General features: G+C 44.9%; 2 protein-coding genes across 3 annotated transcripts in view; one reads left to right on the forward strand and one right to left on the reverse strand.

The window, feature by feature from the left end:
* The window catches only part of SPG7 (SPG7 matrix AAA peptidase subunit, paraplegin), a 30,797-nt gene extending 30,652 nt beyond the window's left edge, over positions 1-145 (reverse strand). The window contains exon 1 of the mRNA XM_089539651.1: positions 125-145. The gene's annotated coding sequence lies outside the window, so the exon portion shown is untranslated. The remainder of the gene's footprint in view (positions 1-124) is intronic.
* Positions 146-3,415: 3,270 nt separating this feature from the next.
* Positions 3,416-13,077, forward strand: part of ANKRD11 (ankyrin repeat domain 11) — a 173,260-nt gene continuing 163,598 nt past the window's right edge. For both annotated transcript variants that reach the window (XM_089477103.1, XM_089477104.1), the window contains exon 1: positions 3,416-3,804. The gene's annotated coding sequence lies outside the window, so the exon portion shown is untranslated. The remainder of the gene's footprint in view (positions 3,805-13,077) is intronic.

Below are 13,077 nucleotides of genomic sequence, written 5' to 3' on the forward strand. Positions count from 1 at the left end.
AACACTGTGATGGGCTTGCCATAAGGCAGAAACAACGGAAGGCACATAGCAACAACAATATATTTCATCCAGATTGCATAATTGCAAGTGTTACTGTCCACCCTTCGCATGTATGAAATGTCACCTTGAGAGAAAGGGGACTTCATTGGCTGCCCTTTGGTAATCAGGTTTCTTTTGGGAACACATCCAGTATTCGGCGAACACAGATACAGGCTGAACAAGGCTTGCTTTACTGGGACAGAGTCCAGGTATGACATCACTGAAAAATAGCAGAGGGCAAAGGCAGGGTTTTGACAGAGATTTTGATGCTGTTGGAGGAAGCTAGTGAAGGAAAACAATTAACTGCAACAGTCTTGCAATGGGAACCAATTCACACATAGTCCTAAAATCTAGTTGTAGTGGCTTCCTATCTTAATTCAAAAGCTCACCCTCTTCAATTCCTGATTTGTTAGATCAATGCACTCTGGAAATCTAATGGTTTTAAAATCTGACCCAAATCAATACAGAACAAGGAGGGCAGAGTACAGTTCGTACAATTATGCCACGATTCTGCAAAAGTAGAAGTTTTAGGATTTGAAGCCGCTTAGGTGAGGAAGGTTTCAGAATGACGAAACCTAATGTTTGCTAATTTATTTATTTATTTATTTATTTATTTATATCCCACTCTTTTCCCAGGACTGGGACTCAGAGCGGCTTCACAGCAATTAAAAAACAAACAAACAAACAAAAAGTACAATTAAAACAATTTAAATTTAAAAGTTTGCTATGGCTAGACTTCCTGCTGACATCAGTGATCTTGCCAGTACTGCAAAGTATGCGCCTGGGGACTGAAGAGAGTTTTAAAAATCAAGTAAAAAAAGAGAGAAAGACAGACAGTGTACGGTGTCCAAACCAACCAACACAGATTGACATAAGAGATCATAACACAGTCAATGCTTCCTGCTTCGAAAATAAACACTGAGGCACTTAGCTATCTGCAGGAAACTGTTTATCTGTGATAATAATGTATTGCAATGGTGCTTTTGCACATTACTCCACTTTGTGTGCCTACAGGTATGCGCCAGGTGACAAGCAGAATGACAATCAAAACTGTGCAAGAGGTAGCCATGTACTCAATTGAATCCTACAGCTATACGCAACTCCAAGGTGGGTCCGTTGTCATTATTAACCGATCATTTAAAGTAAGTCTGCCTCCTTACTTGGAAGCAGCAGGATTTATTACCAAGTAGACACGGATAGGGTTGGCTTTGTGCGTCTTTTGTTGTGGTTGTTTTTTGCCTGAATATCAGGTAGCCTGCTTTTCAATAACATGAGCTATCATAACTCATCCTTTTGAGTTGTATGATTCAGACTCAGATGTCCATGAATGTGTAGCTCCTGATTTTGTGGCCTCTCCAAATCCAAGGATGGCTGAGGCCATGGAGGGGCCCTGCTCCGCAGCAGAAGGTGGAAGACTGTGAAGACTGCCATCCTTTGCAGACCATGAAAGGGATAACAAGAGATTACATTGATTCTGACTAAGTAAACACCTGGTGTTTAGAGACATTTGTCTATCAATCTCCCAGCACCTTCCTGGTGTCATTTTCGTTTGCAACCATTCTAACTTGGTGACTGGCACTATTCTTCACCATTCATCTTTCTTGACTGTGGACTGGCTGTGATGTAGGACTCTGTTTTACTCCTTGCTTTGCCTTTCTGGACTACTCACTTGATGTAATGATTGTGGCCACCCTCTTGTTTCTCCCTTAATCTTGTTTGGATAAATTGTGAATGGCCTGAACTGGATTAATGACCCAACAGCTCTTGGACGCCAACCACCTGTTTCCTGGGGCACTTTCTGACTGGAGCATAGGACATTAGCACTATTCCGTCCACCTTTCTTTCAGGGTTTGTAATTATCTTGCCTCATTATCAAGACAGTATGTCCTCAAGCAAAAGCCAGTTTTATTTTAGAACGCTGTGCCACTGTGAATAAAATATGTTTTCCTGTCACGGATGCCATCATCCTACATCCAAATACCTACAGCTGAAACCAAACATAATTAGAGATACACTGCAAGTGCTAAACCTGCAGAGTGAGGCTGGGGAATGGTAGGGTCAGCTATTACTTCAGCTGCAAATGATCACAGTCCTTATTCTGAATAAATGCCAGCTTCAGAGAGAATTGTGTCAAGAGTGTATTTCTTGTATTTCATGTTCATTGGTCCAAGCCTTTACAGACCCCAGTCTATCTACATTCGTATTTGCTAACACACAGTATCTAAGAGAAAGCAGTGCCTGATGAAGTGGGTTTTCTCATGTGAAGTCGAAGGCTCTCATGGCCGGCATCCATAATTTTTTGTGGGCTTTTCAGAATGGCCATGTTCTAGAAGAGTTTCTTCCTGACGTTTCGCCAGCATCTGTGACTTTGGCATCTTCAGATGGTGAAGCACCAGGAAGAATGTCTTCCTTTAACATTTCCATCAGGTCTAGCTGTGAATTCTGTGACTTATGTCACACTCTTTAATCTAATTTTATTGTATCCTCTGTATTTTTATTGCTGTAATCTGCCTGGATTCCTTGCGATTGGGCGGGCTATAAATAAATTATTATTATTATTATATTATTTTTCTTTTATTTGGTAGTATATTTTTATTCTCCTGTGTGATTTTTAACAGGGAGCCGCCTGTGTGGCATTGCGGTTTGAGCGTCAGGCTAGGACTCTGGGAGACCAGGGTTTGAATCCTGGCTCTGCTGTGGTAAAACCCACTGAGCAACCTTGGTCAAGTCACGTTCTCTCAGCCTCAAGATAGCAATGGCAACCCTCCTCTGAACAAATCTTGCCAAGAAAGCCCCAGGTGAGGGTCGCCAACAATAAGACCTTTTTTACCTCATGAAGAAGCCAGTGGGGCTTCACAAGTTGGCACTATCTAATTACCTTCCTAATTACAGAATACTCTAAATAAATGAAATATCTAATAGAGTATCTAATATCTAATTATCATCTATCTATCTGTCTGTCAGTCTATCTCTCTATCTATGGTTCATCATTTTACTGTTATTAAACTTCAAGAGATAGGCCTCAGACCGGTTGCCCATGGCAACAAGAGGCGGGTAAGGGAGGGGGGCTGAAGAAGAGGAGGAGGAGAAGGGAAAAGGGGGCGGGGCTTCAAGTCCTCTATGTGTGTGTCACGTGACGACGATCACGCGCTCCAAACCCGCTCGCCCAATCACAGGCTCCTCCTTCGCTGCTGCTGCTTCTTCCCTAAGCCCCTCCCCCCGTTGTTGGGATACGTCACGTGCGCGGTTGCGTCACCGCCATGGCGGCTACTGCGGCTGCGGCAGCAGCACTAGCAGAACCCTCCCTCTTTTTCCCCCCTCCCTTTCCGGTGTGGATCCAGCCAATGAGGAGCGGCGTCTCATCGGGCCAATGGGGAGGCTCGTCTCTGGCGAGGGTTCGGCGAGGGACGGAGGAACGAAGGGAGGAAGCGGCGCTGCTGAACCGGGAAAGGCCGAGAGGAGAAGAAGGAGCGGCGGCGGAGGAAGGGGAGCCAAGCCGAACCGAGCGCAGCCTCAGCGCGGTCGGAGTAGTCGGTAGTCGGCTGGGGGACGAGGAGGAGGAGGAGGCGGCGATGGAGCGGGCGGCGCGGAGGAGGCGACGCCGGAGGTGTTGAGGCGGAGAGGAGCACCGAGGAGGAGGAGAGGCCCTCGCTTCGCCGATCCGCCCGCCGCCCGGCCTCGAGGGGCCGGCGGGCGGTAGGCAGGCAAGCAGGGAAGGAAGGAGGGCCGAGCAAAGGCAGGCCGCGCGGGAGGAAGAGGAGGAAGGTCGGTGTGGGCCTGCTCGCTTCTCGGGGGGCTTTGGGTCTGTTTCGGGGGTCTGCCAGGGGCCTTGGAGCCCCCTCGTCTTCCTGAGGCGCCCCTGTCTGCCTTGGGTGCTAAGGACCCTTTCCCCAGGAGAGGGTCTTTTGGGGAGGGGGCTTCCTGGGGCGCCCTGTCTCTGGGCTTGTCAGGAGGGGCGAGTGTGGTGTGTGTGTACGCGGTGTTTTTGGGGGGCTTGCTGGGGTGTCCCTGTGAGAGAGAGAGAGAGAGAGCTTCCTAAGTGGGTCGGTGTCTGAAACGGGTTCGAGGTGGTAACGTTTCAGGAGGGGGTTGTGTGTGTGTGGTTGTGAAGGTTGTTGGGGTGTGTGTGTTTTCTGCCTGGGGGTCTCTCTCTGGCTGTGAGGGCTCTGGAATGGGGGAGCTTGAGCATGGCTTCCAGGCGGCTTTTCCTCAGGAGGGGGCGTGTGACTTTTGGGGTGCAGCCTCCATGGTCTTTATACGTGTGTGTGTGTGTGTATATGTGTTTATATATGTGCGTGTGTGGGTGAGACTTTTGACCTCCCTGGTGTGTGTGTCTGTCTCTGTGTGTTCTATGTGTGTTTGTGTGTGTGTAGATAGATGGCTGTGGGCGAGGTTTTCAGGGCACCCCTTCCCTTATGCTTATTTGCATGTTTGTGATTTATACACACACGTGTGTGTGTGTGTGTGTGAGGATGAGGGAGACTTTTGGGGTGCCAGACTCCTTGGCAGGGATTGCGGAGAGGCAGGCCAAGGAACTGCCTTCAACCTCCAGACAGCAAGCCCAAGGCTTTGGGGGTTGAGCTGAGATGTGTTGTTGTGCAAAGCTTGGTGCTGGAAGGAAAGAAGGGCTGCTGAACTCAGAATTAGAGTCAAGGTTTCTGGGAGGTTGCTTTTATTTATCTGTTGTTGTTGTTGTTGCTGTTGATGGTGAGGAGGGGCTTTGTAAATGACACCCCCAACTGTCTAGTGTTGCTTTAATGTGAAGGTAGAGAGAGAAAGAGAGAGGAAGTGATGGTGGTTTCAGGCCCAGGAAGCACCCTTCTACGCATGAAGAAAAAGAGGTGTTTTGGGGCGACACGGGGGGGGGGGTGCAAACCCAGGGCCATTGGCTCCTGGTCCGTTTCATTGGCCCAAGAGTAGCCCCCTCCTCTGAGTAGTGTCTGCTCAAGGCCTGTGAGTCGGAGCCCAGTTGGTTGCACAAAGTCGAGATAGGGATGGTGTTCTTTGGCCGCTTTGGGTCCCAGCCTTGGGAGAAAAGTGGGATAAAACCCCCCAACCCTTTACTTGTTTCCTGTCATTTCTATGCTGCCTTTCTTCCCTGAAGGGACCCCAGGCAGCGCACAGGCTCCAGAAACATTGCAATGCAATTTAACACGGTTAAAATCATATAAAAGCAATATAAAATTACATTAAAAATACACAGCCGTAAAAAGGCATGACAGACCCACATTTCTAGGGATAAAAAGAAACATAATAGACAAATAAGAAGTGTTCAGTCAAACCATGAAACTCGTATCTATCTATTTGATTGATTGCCTTCAGTTGTGTGTCTCCTTTCTCCCAGAAGGGACCCAAGGCGCTTCACAGGTTAAAAAGCACAGGTTGAAAACCACGCAGTTGAAGTGATTGGAAAGATTGTAAGATTTCGTAAGAAGTATACAGAAGTTAAAAGGCATAACTGTGGAGTAGGGTTTTGGGGAGGCCAACGTCAAGCCATAAGGGTGCCTTTGTGCACAAAGGGATGCGGAGGGCCCTAGTATGTTTTGAAGGGGGGGAGATGTGGGAATGCGGCTGGAAATGTGGGGAAAGATTGGCCATTGGAAGCTGCAGTGGCAAGATGGTGCAGGCTTTGATGGACGATGGGTCATCATTGCCTGGTTTCAGCCACTGCAGACAGAGCCAGGGCCCTGGGAGCATTGCAAAAGCAGAGTTGGTTTGTCCAGGATTAGAAATGGGGAGGGGGAAAAGAGGGAGGGGGGAGAACGATAAGATATTTGTTGCCGTAAAGATTGCTTTGCCCTGGGAATGGCCATTTCCCATTTCATCATCTCTGGGTCATTATTCACCCTGTGTGTGTGTACTGTGTATATATCTCTATATCTATCTCTCTGTCTGCGTAGCTGGCTGAGCTGCATCTCTTTTCTTCCTTAATCTGGACAGTGCCTCTTCGCCTTTTTCTTGCGCTTGCCCTCCTTTCTTTCCCCTGAAACAAGAAATAAAAAGCAGCTGTGTGTCGCCACAGAATTTAAAACCTCCCCGCCTCCCCCTTCTCTCTCTCTCTTCCAGATTGATTACATGTTTAGAAAGGCAAATCGTCTCTCTCTTCCCTCCGCAGAAGCCTGGAGGAGCTGAGCCCTCTAATGCCCTCTGCCCTTTTCCCAGAGAAAGCAGCTGTCTTGTGAGGGATGTGTGCCTGCGGATTGAAAACCGGCCCCTTCATGGGGCACAAGGGCCGGTGTGTGTTCGGGGCAGCTTCTCCGCCTCAGAAAAGTTGGGCCTCTGTTTGGATATTCAGGCACAGGAAGGAGCCCGGCTGCCCCCCTCGCCCTCCTCCTCCGGTTTTGAGCACAGATCTCCCTTGTCACAAGGAAGGCGGCCTTCAGAGCCCATCGCTCACTGTCTTCTGTGGCTCAGTGCATCTCTGGGGGGATTGTTCCAGAAAGGGAATAGGAGCAGCAGAATAGCCAGCCAGGAAAAGTTGGGAGCAAGACCAGCCCGCAATTGAAAACGTTGTAGTAGTTGTAATTCCTAGAAGTTGGTCTCGGCTGTGACAAAAGGAGGTGTTTTTGCTGCTTAGTTTCCCCCTTAGCTCTTGCTAAGTTTTAACTCTGGACCCAACACGTTGTCAGTTGTTCCATTTCCTGGTAGGGAAAAAACACCACCCCTGAAAACACCAATGTTGATTTTTGATGGATTGCAAATCCTCATAGAAAAAGCTATTTTGATTCAAAACCTGCAAACTTTTGGGGGGAATACATTTTCCATTGTTGGGGTGAAAATCTGTGCCTCAACTAGGAGCCTTTTGTCTGCATTTAATGAGTAGCATGGTTAGGAAAATAAAGCCAGGTTAAATCTTTGATCGAATGGGGATCTCTTTGTGTCCCTTTGTTGTATGGTCAAGAGTGAGAAGAAAGCCCTCCACAAGGCTACCAACCTTGGGCTTCTCCCATTACAGAGATGTTCTTTCATTTTGTGAATATTGTCTCACTTTATAGTTTGCTAGGCATTTTTGTGGTGCAACCCAATATTATTTTACTCCTCCCAGAGAGGAAGCATGTTTCCCTTTGTTCTTTAAAGTAGCTTTTACCTTGTGGCCTTCAGATACTTTGGACTTCATCCATGAACCTGAGCAACATAACCAGTGGTCAGGATTTTTTAAACTTGTGGTCCCAAACACCAGCTTGCCTTAACAAAACTGCTGGTACATTTATGCAGGCTGAGTTTGGGCTGCCTTGTCTTTCTGACTGGAAGGGCTCAGAAGAAAAGAAGAGTGGCCCGTGCCGCTGTCTTGGGTGGCTGCGCTTACAGCCCTGTCCCCATAACTGGGGAGACAAACCGAGTCTCCTAGAAATAGTTCCTGCTTTGGCAGAGTTTACCAGCATTAGTCCTAAATGAACAACATACTAGAAGACACAGCCAGTGTGTTGCGGTGGTTTAAATGTTGGCCTAGCGCTCCAGGCAACCAGGGTTCAAATCTCTGTGGAAACCCACTGGGTCCCCTTGGGTGAATCACATTCTCTCAGCCTCAGAAGAAGACAGTGCCATCAGAACAGACCTTGGCAAGGAAGGCAAACACATAAGTTTGCCTTAGGGTTGCCATACATCAGAAATGGCTAGGAAGGCACACAACAACCATAAAATGTCCCAGTGACATACTAGTGATGGTGCTGCAGACCTCCTTGGACCTCTTTCCCACACTCAGATGACATTATTCAGACACATAGTTGCTAAAATAATTATTTTGGTGTGCAACTTTGTATCTCATGTGAAGCTGTTCTTTGCTTGGGCATTAAATATAGAGAACTGCCAAGGCCAGGCTGTGCAGATGAGGGATTTCTCTTGCAACTGAGGTTGACACTGCATTTTATATCAGTTCCTGTCTAAGGCAAGGGCAAGATACGCTATTTGCTGTCGAAGACTAGGAGAGGGAATGAGAGAGCTGTGTGTAAAGAGACATAAAAAGTGATCTATCTATTCTAGGCAGATACTAAATTGCAGTCCTATAACGTGGCCAGGATTGGGGCTTTCAGAATTGATGCAGATGGCATATATATCTGTTTGCTGATCTTGAAATCATAAAAAATCTCAAACAGTTAGGGATATATATATATATATATATATATATATATATATATAGCATTGCTTTACTCTGAATCTCGCAAGCCTGAGTATCTTCCTTCCTTCCTCTTTGTTTGCTAAGGAAGCATAGACAAAAACAAGCATGCAGAAAAAAAATCAGACCTTTCTTTTTATTTTGTTTCAGAAAATATAATTTGGAGAATATTAGTGTGTTTGCTACTTGGAGCATAAAAGGAACAGATTCCGTTTCCAAAAACGAATGTCTTTGATATTGTGATCGGATTCTGTTTAGTTGAGAAAAGAAACGTTCCTCTGCTTAGTCGGACTGTAGCAGCAGTCTTTCCTTTTTCAGTCAGCCAGAGTTTATATAACCAGTTGTATTTCTTTGAATGGTATAATTAGACTGTGTCTGCAAATAGCCTGTAAATATGTCTAGGTTGGATATTATTTTGCTTATTTCCTGTAATTCTGTTCCAGATGTGGTTTGCAAACAGATTTAAAATGTGAGAGTTTTGTGTGTGTGTGTGTGTGTTCTGCTTTAGGTAACACTACTGATTTTAGGCATGTGCTTTTCATGGCAAAGGGAACAGGCAGCAGTAATAGAAAAGAAAGCAAGCCATTGCATATGTTAACAACCATCTGCAGGGACAAATACGGTCTGGATGTCTATGGCTACTGAGCTGGGAGTGGGCTGGAAAGCCTGCAATGCCCTTTCAGTTAAACATGATACCTGCAGCATTTTATTGGAAATCCTTGTCTACCGTTGTTCTGTTAAATGTAAAACAAAAATGGTATGGTGCACTACAGTTGAAAAAAACACGCCTTAATGGTTTTAGTCAATGTTGTTGCTTGAAGCAGGCACCCAGGACACAAGGGAACTTTCCCCAAAGCAGTCTTTTTATAAATGCCTTACTTCCTACTCTGCTTTGCAGTGACTCAGTTTCTGTCAAGACTGCAATAACATTTGGGGGAAGTGTGTTGAAATTTTGTGTAATCAGTCCTTCTGAGCACCCAGTCCAGAATAGAAGTATACATCCAGATCGAAAGGTATTTGAATTGGAACATTTGAGCTTACTTTTTAAAATCAGTCTTTACTGAGGCTAAACAGCTAAAACCATGTTGAAAACTGAAGGGCATTGTTTTCCTTATTGTTCTTAGGGTTAGGTTTCAAAGCAGAGGTGGAATCATGTGGCCCTCCAGATGCTATTACTCAGCATTGGCTAAGCTGGCTGTGGCTTCTAGGGGTCGCAGTCCAGAAGCATTTGAAGGTCTGGATGATTCCCACAGCAAATTCTTGGTTTCCATCAAGGTGGAGCTTGAAATCCATTCCAAGGAGAGTGAGGTATTGGAAGAGATTCCTATAAGCCACAGCATGAACAGTTGGAAAGCAAGCTAGGATAGGCAGGACAGGTGCACTTTGGTCTGACAGGAGCTATGTAAACATAGTAAAAGATTGCTGGGGTTAAAGGGGATTCTGGAGTTATTAATATGAATAGACAGCAACTGGAGTTTCATGGCTTAACAGGTACTGTTTAGTTGTCAACCTAGATGTGAAAGGGCTGTGGATAATCATAGGGGACTGGGGTGTTCCCCCACCATTCTCCACTTCCCCAAGCGGCCGTGCCGGAAGAATGGCCATCTACTAATGCTCCAGAGAGCTGTTTACAGACTTACGGTGGAGCTGAATGAAAGGCTTGTACCAAAAGATCAAGTCCTCTGCTAGGGCGGTTGGCAAGTTGAGGCAGCTCCAAAGGCTTGTTGCCTCTGGATCATGAGATACAACAAGTTATTACAGATGCATTTTGTATTGAGTGCTGGAGCATATAATGTATTGATAGAAATAATCCATGGCCCATGTCATAAATTCGCTAGAACAAAAGTCGGAATGGATTTCAGTGGAATTTGAGTGTGCTTTTAAAAACGGTGACTTGTAGTTGATGGTAGTCTTTAGGCAAGAGATATTTGTATTTCACTGTTGCCAGCCAGATGTGGATAGCATCCTCTTGCTGTCATCTTGTGAATCTTTGTGGCTGTGCCAAAGTAAGTTCTGTTGTATTCCCACCGGTTCCCTCCACATAATGATTCCTTGGATTTATGAGAGCAAGGTGTCTCCTACAAGGGAAAACCCTGGCCAGGAAGTGTCAAACAATTCTGAAGACCTGCGTCTGGTGCATTCTCAATGTTTTGGTCAATAAATCCCATAAGACCTGCCTGGCAAAGACAGTGGGCAGTGACTATGGAAGTTGTAGTTAAAAAATATCTGCAGGTCACTAGGGGTCTTACCCTGGCGAACCTCATAGTGAGGTATTGAAGGTATAGCACTCAGATTTTCCTTTAGTAGAAACCCCCCCTTGAAAAGGTTTGCTTTAGGGTCATCATAAGTCAGAAAAGACTTAAAGGCACACAGCAACAAATAGTGGCTTTCTTGATGGTCTGTATATTTGCATTTTCTAAAGGGAGATATCACAAATAATGGTAGTCCATTTATTATGAGCAATACAGGTGTTTTGTGTTTATAGTCACTTGCTGTTTTAAATCTCCTTGGAATTTTCTCAGAAATTTTACATGGACAAAGAAGGATGCTCCAAGTGTAGAAAAAGTGTTTCAGTAGCTTATTTGGCATTGTGTAATCCTACGTTTTTTGGATGTACTTTCAGAAAGGAGGAAAATACTTGGTCAATATGTTAATAGAGCTTGCTTATCCCTATTCTCATATTTATCAAGCATTTTTTTTAAAGTATCAGAAACCCCATTTTTTTTGGCTTCTGTGCACAAAGCCCGGAAAAGCCACAAAAACTTTTGGATGCTGGCTATGAAGCCCTTCGACTTCATATTAAAAAACATTGGATTATACAATGGGGAGTAACCACTGAAATTCACAGAGCAAGGTAAAACCTGACTGTTTATTTCCTTCCTGGATCTGTGGCACTATTTTATATCCCTTGTATGATCTTCTTCAAAGGTTTTGTTATGACCTTTGAACAAACCTAATGACTTTCCTCAAACCATTGTATGTCTTATGTCAGCACTTAAATTATATTGAAGCTTCCTTACAGAGTTGCAAATATTTGAGAATATTTCTAGGTTGCTTCTCATTAGAAAAACAACCATCTGAAATTAGTTTATAAAAGGAACAGACATAGTAAAATAATAGGTTAAAAATAGCACAGCAGATAGAATACTAAGATCTTGTAAAGAATTAATTTAGAAATCAAGTGTAACTGACACTGTTAAGGATCAGGAGAAGGTCCAGCTGTATAGATAGGCTTTCATTTGACAGTGGTGTAGTGCAAATCTTGGCCTGGGGTTTTATACATCGGTTGCCCTATGCAGGGCTTGTGTTGAACATGTAACCGAATGCACACCCAGAAATACTGTTGAATGCACAAATGAAGGCATGTGCATATATACATCTGTATGCATAATGACACTGCATAACCCACTTCCTTTTCTGAAAATGTGAATTGAATGCAGATGTTTGCATTAGACAAAAACGTCCAACAGCTTTCATAGGGGGACTTATGTTCGCACAAGATAATAGCAGAATTCTGACTGTAGTTTTCTGTTATGGGGGGCTTCTTGTCTGACTTTCACCCTGGTGTTATACAGGTTATAGAAAGGGGTGGGAGAACCTGTGAACTTCCAGACGTTGTTGAACTCCCCCTGACATGAACTCCAGTGAGAATGGTCAATGATTTGGATAGTGGGAGTTCAAACGTATTCAGAGGGCCACAGGTGCCCTACTTTTGGTGTAGAAGAAACTGGTTCCCTCTGTGGTCAAGCTTGCAAGTTTAGTGATTGTAAATCTACACATTTTCTAGTAAGCTCTGAACTTAGTAGGTGTTGACCCATGAATCCCCATTTGATCATGGAAACCTACTGCGTGACCTTAACCAAGTCACACTCTCTCAGCTTTAGAGAAAGGCAAGAGCAACCCCCCCAAACAAATTCTGCCAAGAAAACGGCATGATAGGTTCACCTTAAGGTCACAAGAAGTCATAAATGACTTGGAAGCACACAGCAACAACAACATTTAAACAATTCCCATAGCCTTGGCTGTTGGGGAGTGATCTGAAATAGAAGGTTTTTAGCTTGGCTTTATCTTCCACTCCTCCTCCTCCTCCCAGGTCAGGTTTGCATTCACTTTCAGGTGCAGTTGTGAGGCAGACACTGCTGTCTGTGTTGTCCCTGCCATCTGCCATCACTTTGCTGCACTGCCCTTGGCATTTATGCTCTGAATTATTTATCCTGAAGGAATCTGTTGGCAGTATCTTTGCCGCTTTGAAGAAATTCAAGAAGCAAAAGCATCTTTTTATATAGAACAGGGCTGTGTACTAGTTTTAAGTGCAGATCTTCCTCAATAGCTTTAGCATGCTGGATTTTATAAAACAATCAGACTGTCGATTTCTTCAAAGAGCTATCAAGCTGAGGCTTAGATCTCTCCTCCTTGTTAAAGGAAGGGTTTTGTATCAGTAGATAACAATATCCAGCCCTCGAAGGTTTTGCTGGAAAAAAAGATGAAGTAATGAATGGGACTTTTTCCCATTGAGGCGAGAAAAGCATCCTTTTTAGGGTTATGATGTTCCTGGAATATTCTTAATGGTACCAAGGACTGCAGGTGATTTTTGTATGCACCTCTTTTTAGGTATGGAAAACCGTAACATTAGCGCCCGGTGGAAGCCATCACGCAACATTTCCATATACTGGTGAACTGGATAAAGAAGAGCCCTGCCTTGTGGACTGGAGTGGCTGACTGTTTTCCGTGAAACAGGGCTGCTGCCTTTCCTCCTCCATACAGTTGGAAATAGAATGAAATGGTTTTCCATTTAGGCCAAAGTGCGGCTGTTAAAATCCAGTTGCTAGGCACACTGTGTATTCTAGCTGGAGTTCATACATGCGGATCTAGGGGACATTCCTGAGTTACTGTTTGTCAGCTGGATATGCGCCAGAACCTAGCTG

Source organism: Sceloporus occidentalis, unplaced genomic scaffold (genome assembly GCF_023333645.1).
Source record: "Sceloporus occidentalis isolate IW3139 unplaced genomic scaffold, rSceOcc1.0.p SCAF_10, whole genome shotgun sequence".
In the NCBI taxonomy this organism is placed as follows: Eukaryota; Metazoa; Chordata; class Lepidosauria; order Squamata; family Phrynosomatidae; genus Sceloporus; species Sceloporus occidentalis.